Source organism: Corvus brachyrhynchos, unplaced genomic scaffold, assembly GCF_000691975.1.
Source record: "Corvus brachyrhynchos isolate BGI_N302 unplaced genomic scaffold, ASM69197v1 scaffold56, whole genome shotgun sequence".
Classification (NCBI taxonomy): domain Eukaryota; kingdom Metazoa; phylum Chordata; class Aves; order Passeriformes; family Corvidae; genus Corvus; species Corvus brachyrhynchos.
The window spans coordinates 2,583,690-2,598,850 of record NW_008238664.1 but is presented as its reverse complement, the minus strand read 5'-3'; the positions used below and the strand labels follow the sequence as shown (position 1 = coordinate 2,598,850).

The window sequence follows — 15,161 nt, the reverse complement described above, 5'->3', positions numbered from 1 at the left end:
CTCCAGGCAGGGGCTAAGGTGCAGTGGAGATCACTGAGCTCTGGGATGCACAGTCCTTAACTCTGTGCTCTTAGTCCTTCACCAAAATCACTGATGTAAAGGAAATTTCTAGTGTGCCAGGCAAAAAGACACACTTGGAGTCTGCTGCATGACGTAGGCCACAGGATTTTTTTATTGCCTTTTACAAAAACTTGTTCTTGATTTTAAAATACACAGAGACAGAAAATTATTGGTGATTCTTGGTGAGTTAGTTCAGTGGTTCGTTACTTTTCTGCTCAAAATTTGGACCTTGTTTCTGTCTTTTATTTTTGAAAATTCAGTTATCAACCTCTTGTTCCTTTACTGTCTTAAAATTGGAAGAGTCTTCTTGGAGTGAACTTTACTACTTCTCTTAGGTACTAAAGAATATGAGCAAATTGCCTATTAGCCATGCTTTTGCTTATCTGAGTAGATTTCTGTCCTTCAGCAGTTCATTCTGAAATAGCAGTTCATTCTGAAATAGGTTTTCCAGCACCTGGGCCATTCTGTAGTCTTCACGTAATTCACCTTTATTGAGTTCCTTGTTAAATAAAGATCACCAGAACAGAGCAGTATTCCATATTCTTCATTTATGTATTTTGTATAAATACACATAGGAAAATATTGAAGTGTTTTAATAAAGAATTGAGATTGACAACATTTTTCCATTTAAATGTCCTTTTTAAGAAGCTTACAGTTTTTCATGGACTGTGACCATTAAGGATGCAATTTTACATTTAGATGAAGACTTTTTTTAATTATTTGAGAAAATTGCTTATTTTCCAGGAGAAAATAATCTACCTTGCAAATATGATTCAATTACTGTTTAACCGTAGCAGGAAATAATTTTGTTCTTTGCCCCTATTTTTGCCAATTCTGACTTTAAGAAAGTTACCTACTGAGTTTAAGTTTCTAGCACTTCTTTGCTTAAAAGTATATTTATTTCATGGTGAGGAGGGGACAGGTACAAAGGTTTTGATTTAAATGTTGTAGAGATTGACAAAGGATAGGGGATAAAACAATATGTTATCTGTCTTGTTTGAATTTTTTTTATGTGAGTGGGTGATTTCAACAAGACTTAACTTGAAAACTTCGTATGTGCTATAAATAGGACCTTCCACAAGGGCAGGTGTTCATGATGTTGAAAAAAACCCCATGATTTTAAGCAAATGTTAGGAATGAAGATGAGATGCTGTGCAGGAGTGGAAGGAAGTGACCTGCCACTGTTATTTCAGAATGTTCTGAGAAGGAAAGCTGTTTCAGCCGGAGATCAATTATGAGCGTTTTGGTTATATACTGTAAAACAATTACCTAGAACTGAATTTCAGTGCAAGAAGAGGCTTTGGTATATTGCTATGACTGTTAATTTCAATGCACAGAAGCCAAGAACTTCAGAGTTACAGCAGCTGTGGGAAACATAAGTTGGTAATGTTTACATACACTTCAAAGCATAAATTTCTTAGCATAAACAGCAATGCAAAACACTACATATGTGCAAGTGGGGAGAGCAATGGATACTGTGGGAACCACGGATGAATTTGAATTTCTGGACTTTAAATACAGAGCCCCAAGACTGCACTCACTCACAGCTTCTTTCCCACTGAATATATAAGGTGCAAAATGAGTTACGTCCTGTTCTAAAATACAAGACCCTGATTCTGCATAAACTTAAGTGCTTACATAAATTCAGTCATCTAAATAAGCACACTGCCTGCTGTAACTTCTTCCTCGTGGTTCACATGCATGTACATGTTTACTGGGCTTAGTTACTGGCATCCTAGAAACGATGCAAACCAAGAAATGAAGATGAACATGTTACACAAAGTGCATTTTCTGATGCAGGGCAGCTAGGTTAAGATTCTTGCTGGCTTGTCACATTGGCTTCAGCTTCCTGAACTCCCCACCTTGAGCAGCAGAGGAGATCAAGGATTCTCTTTGACTGGATACTTTTGCTTTTAGGTAGTAGTTAATACTGGCTAAGAATCAACTTAATTAATTTGATGCTGTCTAAGAGTCTTTATGGCCTGTAAGTCATTTAGGACTGGTGTCTCTGCTATTAGTGGTTGTTGGCTCTATTCATAGCAGTTTGTAATAAAAGGTAATAGGTTTTGAGCTTTTTGCTCTCTCCTTAACCCACTATTCATCCCTTTGTTGCTCAGAGAGTGTGTATTGTAAAATAATGTGTCCACTTGGATTGATTTGCTCTCTGCTAGACATCAGGTCTACATATTATTATGTTCATTTCTGACATGTTTTAGAGTGCCATTTGATAAATACATGGACTGATTGTCTTCTAATCCATCAAATCAGACTAATCAGTAATAAATCAGTTCTCTTTTTAAGAACAAGTTTCTTTTGAGAACTTAGTCTGGCCTCTTTGCCTGTATTTGCTGAGCATGGTAATTTAAGAAACAGCTGTGACTGCATGTTGTCTTTTTTTTTTTTAATAACTATTTTTGTGATTTAGCAAAGACTGAAAGAGACCATATCAGAAAATTGGAAGTTTAACCATTGGTATCAGCGGGTTAGGACTTCCTTCAGAAAATCTTGATGGGTGGTGAGGTGGAAGGTTTATTTACTCTTTTTTTTTCAAACCTTTAGGGAACTACTTGTCAGTTTTTCTCTACGATTAGCAGGGCTAAGTATATTTTTGCTGTCGTTTAGAACCTGAGATCCTACGTAACTCCGCTATGGCAGTTGTGAGAGCCTGGAAAACATCATCAGGTGTTGTGAAACTTATGATGTGAGTTTCACATCAGTGCTTACAATGTCTAGATGCTTCACCGTTGTTCCCTGTTAAGACAATTCATTATTATGTGGTTCTTCTGAACGATTGGCAGTGGTTGACACAGGGACTGGGTATGTGTCTGCACTCTCAACTCCACTGCGAATTGAAATGTCATGGATTTGTTCTTAAAGAAGCTTTCAAGGCTCTTCTCAGTGTGCTTCAAAATACAATGATCAAAATCCTTGTAAAAAACATGAGCTAAGGTCACATAAGCTGCCTAGGTGCCTAAATTGCCATCCCTAAGTTAAAGAGGGAGATGAACAGTTTAGATCATCTTCTGTCTCAGTTCCTATGTAACTTCTAGGAGGAGGAGGTTGGCCTAGCTAAATTCAGCACTGCACTGGCAATCTGAAAAAGCCCGTGGCTACCAGCAGCCTTTCTAGCACATCACAAGTGGTTAAGTATCAGAACGGAGGCTGTCTGCTGGACACACTCACACAGACTTTCTCTGCCTTCACAGTGGCCAAGAGGGAGGGACAAAGCCAGGAGAGAGATGCTGCCAGCTCCCCAGTACAGCCAGAATTCTGGATGAGGTCTCCCACCTTTGCCATGGTGGTGGTGCTTTGGCTATGTTCTAACCTTCAGGGATTTGGGAGGAGGAAGCAGTGGAGAGGAGCGCTGAAGCTTGCTGCTTTATAGCAGCTCTAACAGATGTATGGCAACGTGCTGCACTTTGGCAGCAGCCAGCACCAGTGCTATTAGTTGCCAAGACAATTGGCAGCAGATGGCTTTGTCCAATTCTGCCATGAAATTCATTTAAACTAAAGAAGATAGAGTATTGTACTTGCAGCTAATTCATTGCAAGAAAATGAGATTCCTTGTACTCTGATTTTATAAGTTGTAAATTTCACAGGTACTGGTGAGAATCCAGATTATTTCGTAACCTCCTCTCCACAGACCAGCACCACGGTCATGCAAGAGTGAGAAAAGTTCAGTTGTGTTTTTCAGTGATATCAAAGGCAGATTTTCTGTATTTACTACAGCTCCTAGTATAACTTATTAAAGTGGATTGCAGCTGAGGAAATTTTGGACCCACAGTTCTTGATCTGTTTTTTTGTACAACTATGTGTCCAAGTCTTTACTTTGGCAGCTGACCCCATCATCAAAACAATACCACATGGCAGCAGTATATGCCATCTGTGATAACTTTTTAAAATATATTTTTTGCTGCAAAATAGCAAGTGCTTAATGTAGTCTTTCTCCCAGCTTTTCTTCTATACTGATAACCAGTATCATACTCATGCCAGTTTGAACTGCTGGTCTTCATGGAACTTAATGAGAAAAAAAAACAGTAAAAGAAGGACAGCATAGAAGATGTCCAATTTATACTCTTTTAATGCTAACCCGAGCCTTACAGAATCTTATATCTCTATATAATTAGTAGTTTTGTTTATAAATAGGTTCATTTAAGTAATAATGCCAGAAATGCCAGAAAGCCATGGTTTTTTTCTGACAGGAGTGATCTTTATCTCGACCATTCATGTCACTGCCTAAAGCCAGGCAATCAGTCTGTGCCTATTTCTTTCTGATAATTGCTCTATTAAAAAAAAAAAAAAAACCAGACCTTCACAAATTAATATAATTGTTGGCCAGTTTCTTTTTAACTTGGGTGAAAATTTGTCCTTATGCGTTCAAAAGCTTGGAAAAAAATCTAAAAACTCAACAAAATATTTTGGAAAAGATACAGTGTGAAGAAAAAAGCAAATCAGTGATTTTGGGTATCCAGTAGTTTTTGTGCTTGGACTAAATGCTGCTAGTATCAAACATAAATCTGTTATTTAAAAAAATGTTTAGAAAGCTAAACCAGCTGAACAGTTTAGAATAACTTTCTACTTTGTGTTAAAATGTAAGTATTATCTAAAAAAGCAAAATTGTGACCATACTATTTTTAAAGTCTTGAAGGCTATTTATTTTGACTAGGAATATGCTTTTCAGTTGTACCCACGTGATTCAGGAGCTGGGGAATTAGGCTCACATGACAAGTTCAAAAGTATCTGAGAGATTTAGGAAGATGAGCACAGCCTATTTGTTCTTGTAACTAATGACTGGCATTCTAAAAATCCCACTCTGTCTCAAAAGCTTAATTTATATGTTAAGTTGCTGGTGATTAAAAAGACTTCTTACAGAAATCTGAAGGAAGGAAAGTGCAAAGTACTGCAGTGGTCTAATGAGTGTGCTTCCTCAGAGCACTTCACCAGCTGACAATCATTTGTATGTTGTACTGGTGAAGCATTTCTAGTGTGGAGGCAACTGCATCAGTAAAAAAACCCTCTCTGTATTGATACAATAAGCTGCTTCCCCACAATGAAATGTACTGCTGGTGAACATGAATTTTTTTCGGGTGTAATTGTATGTACTCACAGTGCTTCCACAAGGATAGCAGTTCAGTCAGGGATTAAACATTTTCATACCCTATTTCATGGCTCAGAAGTCTTTCTGGAAGCTTAGGTATACTGCTGAAAGCCTGAAAAATCCCCTGAACAAGGATTTGGTTGTTAGCTTGTTACCAAAGTAAGAGGACTTTTAATATAAAAATATAAAATGATTACAGATTGTTGCTTTGTTTTGTTTTTAATTTTCCTGATCTCTGCTGGGAAAAAAGAAGGTACTCTAAGGACCTCCTACTGTATTTGGAGCTAGTGAAGTGAACAGGGAATATTTTCATTTTAATTAATATTCTTACTTAAGGAGAAGTTAATGAACTGTTCTTCCAAAAAATCTTTGTGTTAGTGTTTCATATCCACAGTACACCACCACATAAAGTTGTTTCATTTGTGAGGCTGCTTGTTATTCTTCTCTCAAATACAGCTTAACTGCTGCATGGTGGCTTTCAATTGGTAGCACAAGAAGTTCTGTCCTGATTCTTAAATTTCTGAGCATGGACAGCCTCAGAGTCACTGTGATGAATGGAGCAGCCTAAAACTAGGCTACATTTATCAAAACTCACACTTAAGAGCTGACTGAAATGCTTTGATCTGTTACCTGCACAAAGCAACTCATCACTAGTAGGACAGGGCACTACCCTCTCTCATTTAGTAAAATAGAAATGAGTGTTCAAATTTCAATTTTGGCAGCATTTTCATTATCAATATAATAGATGTAAAGCAGAAGTTAACATCTTCTAAGTCAAATTGTTGCAATACACATCGAAATAAAAGCTGCATATGGTCAAAACCCTTCAGTAGCAACCATGGGCATAAAGAGGATATTTCTGGTGTGTGGAATTCTCCCACCTCCAACAGCCCTTGCATTTCTTGAGGCTTGTGTGCTTACAGAGCATTGGCAGGTGCCTGCCCATCAGAATGGATTTATAGTAAGTCTTGGGGTTGCATGTTTAAAAGAATATTAAATCTCATGTTCAAGAGAAAAGCTAAGTCTGTTAGGACTTTCTTTTTCAAGCCATTTAAGCAATTTGAATAAGGATAGATGCCTAAAAGTGCACCTACCTGCATTTTCTTTGAAAATCTGCTCCTCTCAGGCTCCTCAGTGACTATTTCTTTTAATGGAATGTGCTTCTAAATCATCTGGGAGATCTTCAAGACCTTATTTTTTTACAAAATAGTAGAAAGACATAAAAAAATAATATTCCAGATAATAGAATTTCATTGTAAAGTACCAATATGGGGGATTTTTAAAATTCAATAATAATCGTCTTCTCCCTTACCTAAATGAAAACAATAATTATGAGTGCTTTTCTATCTCATTATTCTTCCATCTCCCAGTCTACACTGGAATTAGGAACGAGAAACAAGAAAAAAAAAAGGAAATTAAAATTTTTCTGATTGCTAGACTTTTCTTGACAGCTGGGGAATAAATTAATTTCAAATTAAGATAAAAATATAGGTTTGGCAGAACAAGCTGTTCTGAAAGAGAGTTCTCAATCACTGTCTTAATAATTTTGGCCTACTAGATGCGTGGTAGGATTCTCCCTCATCTGAATTATAAAGGGAGTCACCACTGCTTTTACTGAAGTTAGTAATTTTCTCTCAAAGGAAGTGCTGATGGGTATGTCACTGCTAATGGAGAATTGCTTTTCTATAAATATATCCATTGGTTTCGATTTATTTCTCATACCTCTGAGTAAGTCAACATTACAGAAACTTGAGGTTTTCTAGTTTTCTAGGATTTCATTGTCCCCTGAAACTAGGATAGATGAGTTTAGTAATATATGTGCTCTTTAGTTTTCCTTAAAATTGAGTGGTCTGAACTGTTTGTGTGCTCTTTTTTTCCCCCCAACAAATTAACCAGAAGTCTACCAGATGTTTTTCCTTAGTAAAATTGAAATTAAGGTCAGCATCTGCTATGCTTGTCTCAAACTCAATAGGTATTTTTGACATCTTTGTCTTAACCACTCCACTTCTGGGTTTTCGTTATGCTTTTTTTTTTCTGGTTCATGTTCTCTCTTCTAAATTGGATTTGTGCCTCCTTCTTGCCCTTTCCATTTTACAAAGCAAGATACGAAATGTGACCTCAAGTTACTGATTTTCATGTTTCTCGGAGCAGCGCTTCACGGCTCTCTGCATACTCCATTGCACTAACAGTTTAAGCTCTTTTTCCAGAAGACATACATAAACCCATCACTGTACCGTGCCCTGGGTTCAAAATTCTCCAAGCACTGAAATTCAATCAGGATGCACTCATTGTGATTTATTGGTAGCTTTATTGGTGGTCAAAAAGGGAACAATTTGCAGAGTGCCCTTTATGCTGCCCTTGTGGCACAGGAGGGGAGTGTTCATACACCACTCTGAAATGCCATTGCCTCACCCGTCCTAACCTGCAGTGCTCATGGAGCCATCATGTTACTGCCTTTCCAGAGATGTTGCAGCTGAACTGATAGCAATTCCAGATGGACTTTTTCTTTCCCCTCTAGAGGCCTTTAATAGACATGCATATACCATACATGCAGCAGTCCCATAGGCTCCGTAATGTCCTGTGTGTGACCCTAGTGGATCAGTTCCCTAGAGATATGGAAGTCATCAATCACGAATTTTTCTCCATTTCTTCCTGATCAATTTTTTATTGTTCCCAGTGGCATAAACTAGCTTCACTTGTCATGCATCATATTTTCTAAGACTTGCAAGTGGCGGCTCTGCTGTGACTGTACTCCAAGCATTCCTTCTCTTTCTTGAGCTGCAGAAATTTGAGTCATTAGAATAATTCTGCTTTTGGTCCCAGCGTAGCCTTGGAGAGGCTTGGAGAGCAGCCCTGCTGAGGAAAGATGTGCCCCACTGTTATTGAAAGGATGTAACTGAAGGCAGATTCTCTGAGGCTCTGCCCCAGCTTATTTAGGAAGTTCATACTCACTGCTTGTGCTTCTACTCTTTCTCCTAAGCAGCCTACTGCATTTCCTTCCTGCATATGTTTGTAACCTTCGTGAGGCTGTGCTAAAACCAATATTTAAGTAGTCTGCATTAAAAATAGTCCTTTCTTTATGGTGGTGGGAAAAGAGATTTCTTAAGCACGTGTATCATGGCACTGCAGTTTGTCAGGCAAGTGCCCTGCAAACTGGAACCGTTGTTAGGGTTTGCATCTCTCCTGCTGGTACATGCAGGAGCGCTCTGTGCTTTTACTTGTGCTGTACGCACGTGAGGCAAATGAAAGCAGAAGTACTTCTGGTATTTCCTAACTTATACTTGCTTATACTTGAAATTCGTGTATTCATTCCACTTTGTACTTTTAGGTATGGCATGGTGTAGTATGGTATCGCTGTGTTATGGTATGTGGAGGAGCAAGAGATACATGCATTATTAGGATTTAATTTGTTCCCTTTCTGGCCAGGGATTTTACCTGTGGCAGTAGCATAAGCTACATTCCTGTTCCCTAAAGCAGTACATATTCCTTTTCTTTCAGCCATGCAGCTCCAATTCTGAGCATTCTGGAACACAACAACATTTTCCTTACCATCCTTCATCTACACATATCTTGAGAATTTGGTTATATATCTCTGTTAAAGAGAAAATGAGTGAACAGCCTGCAGAGCACTAGCAAATAATCCTGGCTAGTTTTATCCGTGAGCATGATTCTTGTCAGTTGAAGCTATGCAGAAGTGAGTGTTGGTAAGTAAAAGAGATTTGTTTTGATTGGGTTTTCTTACCAATTTCTCTTACAAGTAGACTGTCATTAGTAGGTTGAAAATAATTTTGGCTGCTTCATCTTAAAACCTGTAGCTGCAGTTCTTGGTCATATCTGTAGCTCAGTGCCAACTTTAGAGTAAGAAAAAAGAAATGTAAAATAAGTGTTAACAGTACCTCTGTGGTGTCTACTTTACAGGTTTTATGGTAAAATGTATTTCCTGTAATTGATTTTTTTTTTTTGCTGTGGTGAGTACAAACCAGCCAGGATTAAGAAAGGAAACAAGCATTCCTGAGTTGACAGAACAGCCTGAAAAGCCATTCCACAACAAATACAGGAACATTTTGAGCCATAACTGTTTCAAAATGTGTTTGGTGACTGCTAGTAATAGACTCTCCAGAAAAAAAAAAAATTACTCCCACCTTCTACAGCCATAGTGTCACTGGGAACTGTGCCCACTTGAACAAGTACTGAATTTTGCACAATGTCTTAGAATATTTGAAAGTGAAGGCTGAAGCTGTTCTGTTTTAGGTTGCATTTATAGATGAATTTCTATCTAATTTAGAGAGTCCTCACCTATATTAGATGCTTTATATCTTGAATACTTCTGTCACTTCATCCCCTACTTAATTACTTTCATTCTTCCCTAATTGAGTTGAGGGTAATAACTTTGATAACTCAGACACCATCTGGCATGAGAATACAGATTTCACAAGAATAAAGCAGCAAATTGCACTTGAAGTTCAGCAATATTTCTTCCCTTTCTCTTTTTAAGAGAAATAATCAAAACCAGGCATGAAAATATTGTCATTTCACAGTTTTCAAAGAATCTTGAGCCATACCAAATCCAGTGATGTGTGCCTTAGAATTCCTCACAGATGCTCATTCTGTTAAATACAAAAAATAATAACATGGTTGTAGCTATGTGACTGAGGCTTGAAATTAAGCTTATTTTCACATCTCTTGTGTGCAGCTGATAAAAGCCAGTTGGTTAGATTAGATATACCTGGACTGCTCAGTTTGGAAGGTATGAGTTCATTACATAGGCATTTTACACTGGTTAATCCATAGAGCAGGATCAGCATCAGCCTATTACGAGGGATTACAGTCTGCACAGCCACACAGAGGATGGAGATAGAATTTGTAGAAATTTCAAAATGGAGAAAGGAACTGGGGAATGCTGGCCTCTGAAATCAAGGCATTAAGGATCATCAGGACCTGATTATGAGCCAGATGCAAAATGCTTGAACAAGAGAAGTAGAAAAAGGTGGTGGTGGTGAATCAAAAAGGGAAAAGGCACAGCTGTGAAATTAAATACGTGGTAATTTATATCTAACAGATTTGGAGGTTTATATGCTTGGCAGAATTAAACTTCAGCTTTGTAAGCACCATAGTGTGACAGAGTAGAAATTACAGCATTTTACCTTTATTTGAGCATTTTTTCCTGCAATCTGGACACCTTTTGAGTGCTCAGTATGGAGAAGGAGAGAACCCCATTATGTGTACTGGGGAGAGATCAGTGGAAATAACGTTTTTCAGTGCAAAACTTTGCCTGCAAAACCCTCTCAAAGATAATTCCAACAAAAATAAACAAGCCCTCAATAATTCAAATTGATGATAAATACTTGTTAATTTTGTGTATTTATTTATCAGGTACAATTCTGTAGTCTTGAAAGTTCTGCTGAAGATTACTACAGGGTTTTTAGGCTCCTTTAAATGCCTGACAACTCTGAGGTTTTTCTTCATTCTCTTTAGGGTGAATTGGTGGCTGCACCATAGCTGTCACAAACTTGTCACAAGTGGTGGCCCTTCACTTACCCATCCTACCTGACATACCTGCTGTCATGGTAAAGCACAAGGCATTTGAACAGTCCTAATTAAAATTTTGCATTGCTAGTTCAAAGTGTTCAAAAGGCATAATTTACTGTATCTAAAATGGTAAGTTTTTAAGAGCTTTGTCTTCTGTTTTTTCATCATGATAGGTGATGTTTCCTCAGCTTCTGCTGCAGGGATGAAAATAAGATCTTACTGCAAAAGAAACAAGCAAATAGCACCGATATTTTCTCATGTGGCTCCAAAATTTGACTTTTCAATAAATCTAAAATATTGCAAGACTTTAAATACAGTTTTAATACAACTTTCCCTGATGATTGGATGCAGTCAGATTATTCAGGAAAAGAAAGAATAGCATTGTCTGATGGAATTCACAATAAATATTTGTGCTCATCAAATAAGAAACCAAATCATTTCCATAGAAGTTGCTAGTATAAGGTGCTAGTATGAATTTTAAATATATACCTGCTGAAGTTACAGTTTCTCAGAAGAGGAGAGACTGTCTCTCCAAACATAAGAAATCATATTCAAATATCCTGTCTGTTGGAATTTTACCATAAGGGACAAGATACATATTATATAATGTTAGAAATACAGGATTTTCTTCAGGGGAAGGCATAAAGTCAGGGCTGGTATAACTCAATATCTGTACTGTTTTAATGATAGTTAAGACCAGAACAAGGCATAATTTAGAAATCAGACTTGATACTAATAGGACAATAAAGTGTTCCTAGTCCATTGCCCGCTTCAGTTTTTCCTGGGTAGATGGTCATATTTTAGAAGGGAGAAGTCCATGGTTCCTTATTTTCCATAAGGGTACATGTATTGCAGCAGCCTGTTCTTAGAGGGAAAAGAAAGGTGATGGATATAATGATCTTTAACATTCACTCTTCTACTTTATGCTATGTCGGTTCTTAACAGCTGATTCCTATGTCTAGATTAGGTCAAATATATATGGAATATATAACTAAAAATAATGACTGAGATCCTTCCCTTTTCCTAAGATGGAAGCAGATGAGAAAGGAAGCCACCTTCTTCTCTCTCCCTCTTTTTTTTTTCCTCCCTCGTGTTGTTGTTTCTTCTTTTGCTTGACCTTTAAAGGACTTTTACAGTTGCAGCATTTTTGTTAAGTAGCTGATGGCTTTTTCCATGTCTGATTGTTCTTTAGGCATAAGTTATGTTAATTTGGGGTTTTTCAATATGAAACAATTTTGGTCAAGTCTCTGTCTATTCTGCTGAGATGTTAGGGTAAAAGATATTTCAAATGGTAGAAGTGAATAAACCTATAATTAAACAAACAAAGGAAGATGGATAGATATTTTTAGTGAAGATCTGTTCAGGACAGATTGAAGATCTGTAAAGGACAGTTGTAAGACTGTAATTCACCTCTAGACACAACACAATACAGTAATTTTTGTAAATGCCTCCACCTTCATCTTCCCTTTACTCCAACACAAAAACTTGCCACAGACATCAATTGTTCACAGTATACATCAGTGTAGAAAACCAATGGCTTTTGGCCCTGCATCCAGTCTACCTAACAAAAGCATCCTTAAAAATCCCACATTGTCTGTACTTACTAAAGAGGTCTCGTGCAGCATATTTTGAGGAGAACACCTGGAGGTAATGAAAACTTAAGAATGTAGAGATCTATCTGAGAATAAAAGAAGGGGAAATGTTTACTTAAAGACATGCAGATCCTGTCAATATTGAGCACTGCTGCTCTAATTGAGTAAATAAGGATGTCAGTGGGGCTTAACCTCAGTGTTGCCACACACAAGAGTAGGCTTATTTAGAAATGTAGTTTAGGATCCTAAGCATACATGGAGATGTTTCTGTGCACCACAGCAGAAATGTGAATTAGTCTCAAAGATACCCCTCCTCTGTTACAAGACAAACCCTTAGTAAGGAGAACATCTAAGTCTTGTTCCCAGTTTGTTGTTTTTAACCTTAATAAACTTTTGGCTGCTTGAAAATGAAAAATTTCCTTTGCTTGCTTCACAGGAAGCTCAGCAGGTTTGTGATGGGGCACAGGGGACATGGCCCACATTCTGACCTAAAACAGTACAGCACTGGGTATATTTGTGGTGCAAGATAAAAATGACACCACCATGCTCCGTGCTGTTGTATGCATGCACATACCATGCAGTGTTAGACCTATGCTTGTTTTCATCACAGTCACCAAGTGTTGTCTTTTGCTGACTTGAAACAGGATTATGTTTCTGATATGCTGTCTTCACTTTTGTAACAAAACAAGAATATAATAAAAAAGAGTAATTTCTTCATGTATTATAGGAAACCTAGGTCTCTGATAGAAATTAAATCTGTGTCTACCTGATATAGCTATCAGATATATCTGATAAAAAATCAGTTCTTACAAACTTACTCTATCTTTGTAGAAGGAGCATTTGTAATATATTAAAGCTAAATACTTTTTAAAAGGTAAATGTTGAGTAAGTTAATGGAAAAAAGAGGTTCCATATTACATGTCAATGGAGTCTGATCACCAAAAATATGATTGTAGTCCTGGAGTAGATATTTTGCCACACTGAAGCTAATTCTGAAAGCACTGTTGACTTCCATGAACAACTCATTGCTATTTAATATAATTTTAACTTTTGCAAATAGTCTAACTAGTTGCCCTTAACTAACTTATGTACTGTTGTTGTAGGGGTATTTCTTCTGCCATGACTTATTTTTACATCTACTATTTTAAAATGATGTGTGTTTCATTTCTGATGTCATAGCCATGACATGTAACCTACCATCTGTATCACTGCTGAGCTCTTTCTTTCCTCTGCAAAGTGTGTTAGCAGTTTTGCTGTATATACTACATGACGATCTGGTATGACATTTTTCTTCATGAGGAGGACAGGAAACTAACTCCTGAGTTATTTTATCTCTTGTCATAAGTGAAGATAAATGTCATAACACTGATCAGCCTTCATGTGTCCTGAATATGCAGTTATTTGCATTTTGCCTTCACTTTTCTTTGGGACTGAAGTGTCTGAAGTGACAGGTGCAGCAAATGAAGTGCTGAGAATGTGTGGGGAGAAAAAAAGACTCAATACTGAAAGATATTAATAACTTTTGTGATGTTACGTCATCAGAGGAATAACACTGATGTCTGCCTGTTTAATCTTCAGATACATTTACAAAGAAGAACAATCACTGATTTGAAAATTTGTTCTTTGCTGCTTGACTTTATATGTGTGCTCCTGGCTGTTGTTGGTTTGAGCTCTATGAGATTTGAAGGTTTTTACAGATCTTGGTACTGCTAAGGAAGAAATGCTGTGGTGCAGAATTTGGATTTTTTTTACTTACTTATTTATCCTTGAACAAGCCTTGATGTTCAGTCAGTATTCAGACAGTCTCATTTTTCAGCAGCCTCAATCAAAATACCAGCACATGGTTCTCTGATGGCATCTCTGTGCTAAGGGAGATTAAGGGATATAACAAGCTTTTGAGCAGGTTTCAGCATCACCAACCAGCCTGAACTAATACTGCAGCATTTCTGTATATGTGCTGAAAGTCCACTTTTGAGATTGTGTGTAACACTGCTAACAGGTGACTTCCAGCAAGGCACACAAATTTTGCTATTAACTAAATTTTAAACTGTTAGTTGAAAGAGAGTGACTTTCCTAGAGGCTGACCACCTGCATTCCCTTAGACCTCCCTTTTTCAACCCATCTCCTATGTTTATATAAAGCCAAACTTTTGCTTTACTTTTTGCTTTACATTTTTTATAACCAAATAAGCAGATCTTTTGCTTTACCGTTTATTGTTGTTTGATTAAAAAACCATTCAGGTCTGTTGATATTAAGCCTACGATGGACTCAAACCAAAGTGATATGGCGGCTACATGGAGGCACAGATAGTTTTGTTACAGATTCCATAAAGATCTTCCCAATGCTTTTTCGTGTTTCCTTATCCCTTAAGGGACCGTGCCTCTGAACTTCTTGGGTATTAACCAGATCTGGGCATGCCTTGTCTGTCATGGAATTATGAAAACATCGGGGACTGAACAGATAAATGTAATCTACACGTTGTGTGTGTTTATCTGTATTTTTGACACTACAGTTAATCAGGGGGCATGGCTGTTACTGATGACAAAGTATCACATTCAGGAGATGAAATTCTTGTCTGGAGGAAGTAAGATGGGAAAAAGCTTAGCAGAGAATCACATAACGAGACTGAATTTTCCTCCACATCTGGAGGTCACTGGGAACTAATGGACCAAATCTGTCCACTGGAGTTTCCACGTGTCTTTTAAGGTGACCAGGCTACCTTGTCACAGACCTGTTGTTGCCCATTTTTTACATTGTAAGCAAGCTAAGGTAAGTGTTTAGAGGAATATGCAAAGCTGTCTTTTGTATTATTCTGGTTGAAATGAATTGTTGCATTTTTCCTCTTCTGCAGGGTTATGAATGTTTTCCACTGTAGCTTGTAG

At 37.5% G+C, this 15,161-nt stretch overlaps 1 protein-coding gene across 2 annotated transcripts in view; it reads left to right on the top strand.

Moving 5' to 3' along the window:
• Window positions 1–15,161, top strand: part of LARGE1 (LARGE xylosyl- and glucuronyltransferase 1) — a 277,612-nt gene that overhangs the window by 103,222 nt on the left and 159,229 nt on the right. Inside the window, exon 1 of one of the 2 annotated variants that reach the window (XM_017737860.1) lies at window positions 13,961–13,966. The exons of the other annotated variant lie outside the window; for it this stretch is intronic. The gene's annotated coding sequence lies outside the window, so the exon portion shown is untranslated. Of the gene's footprint in view, window positions 1–13,960; window positions 13,967–15,161 lie in introns of those variants that run through there. 2 annotated transcript variants of the gene reach the window in all.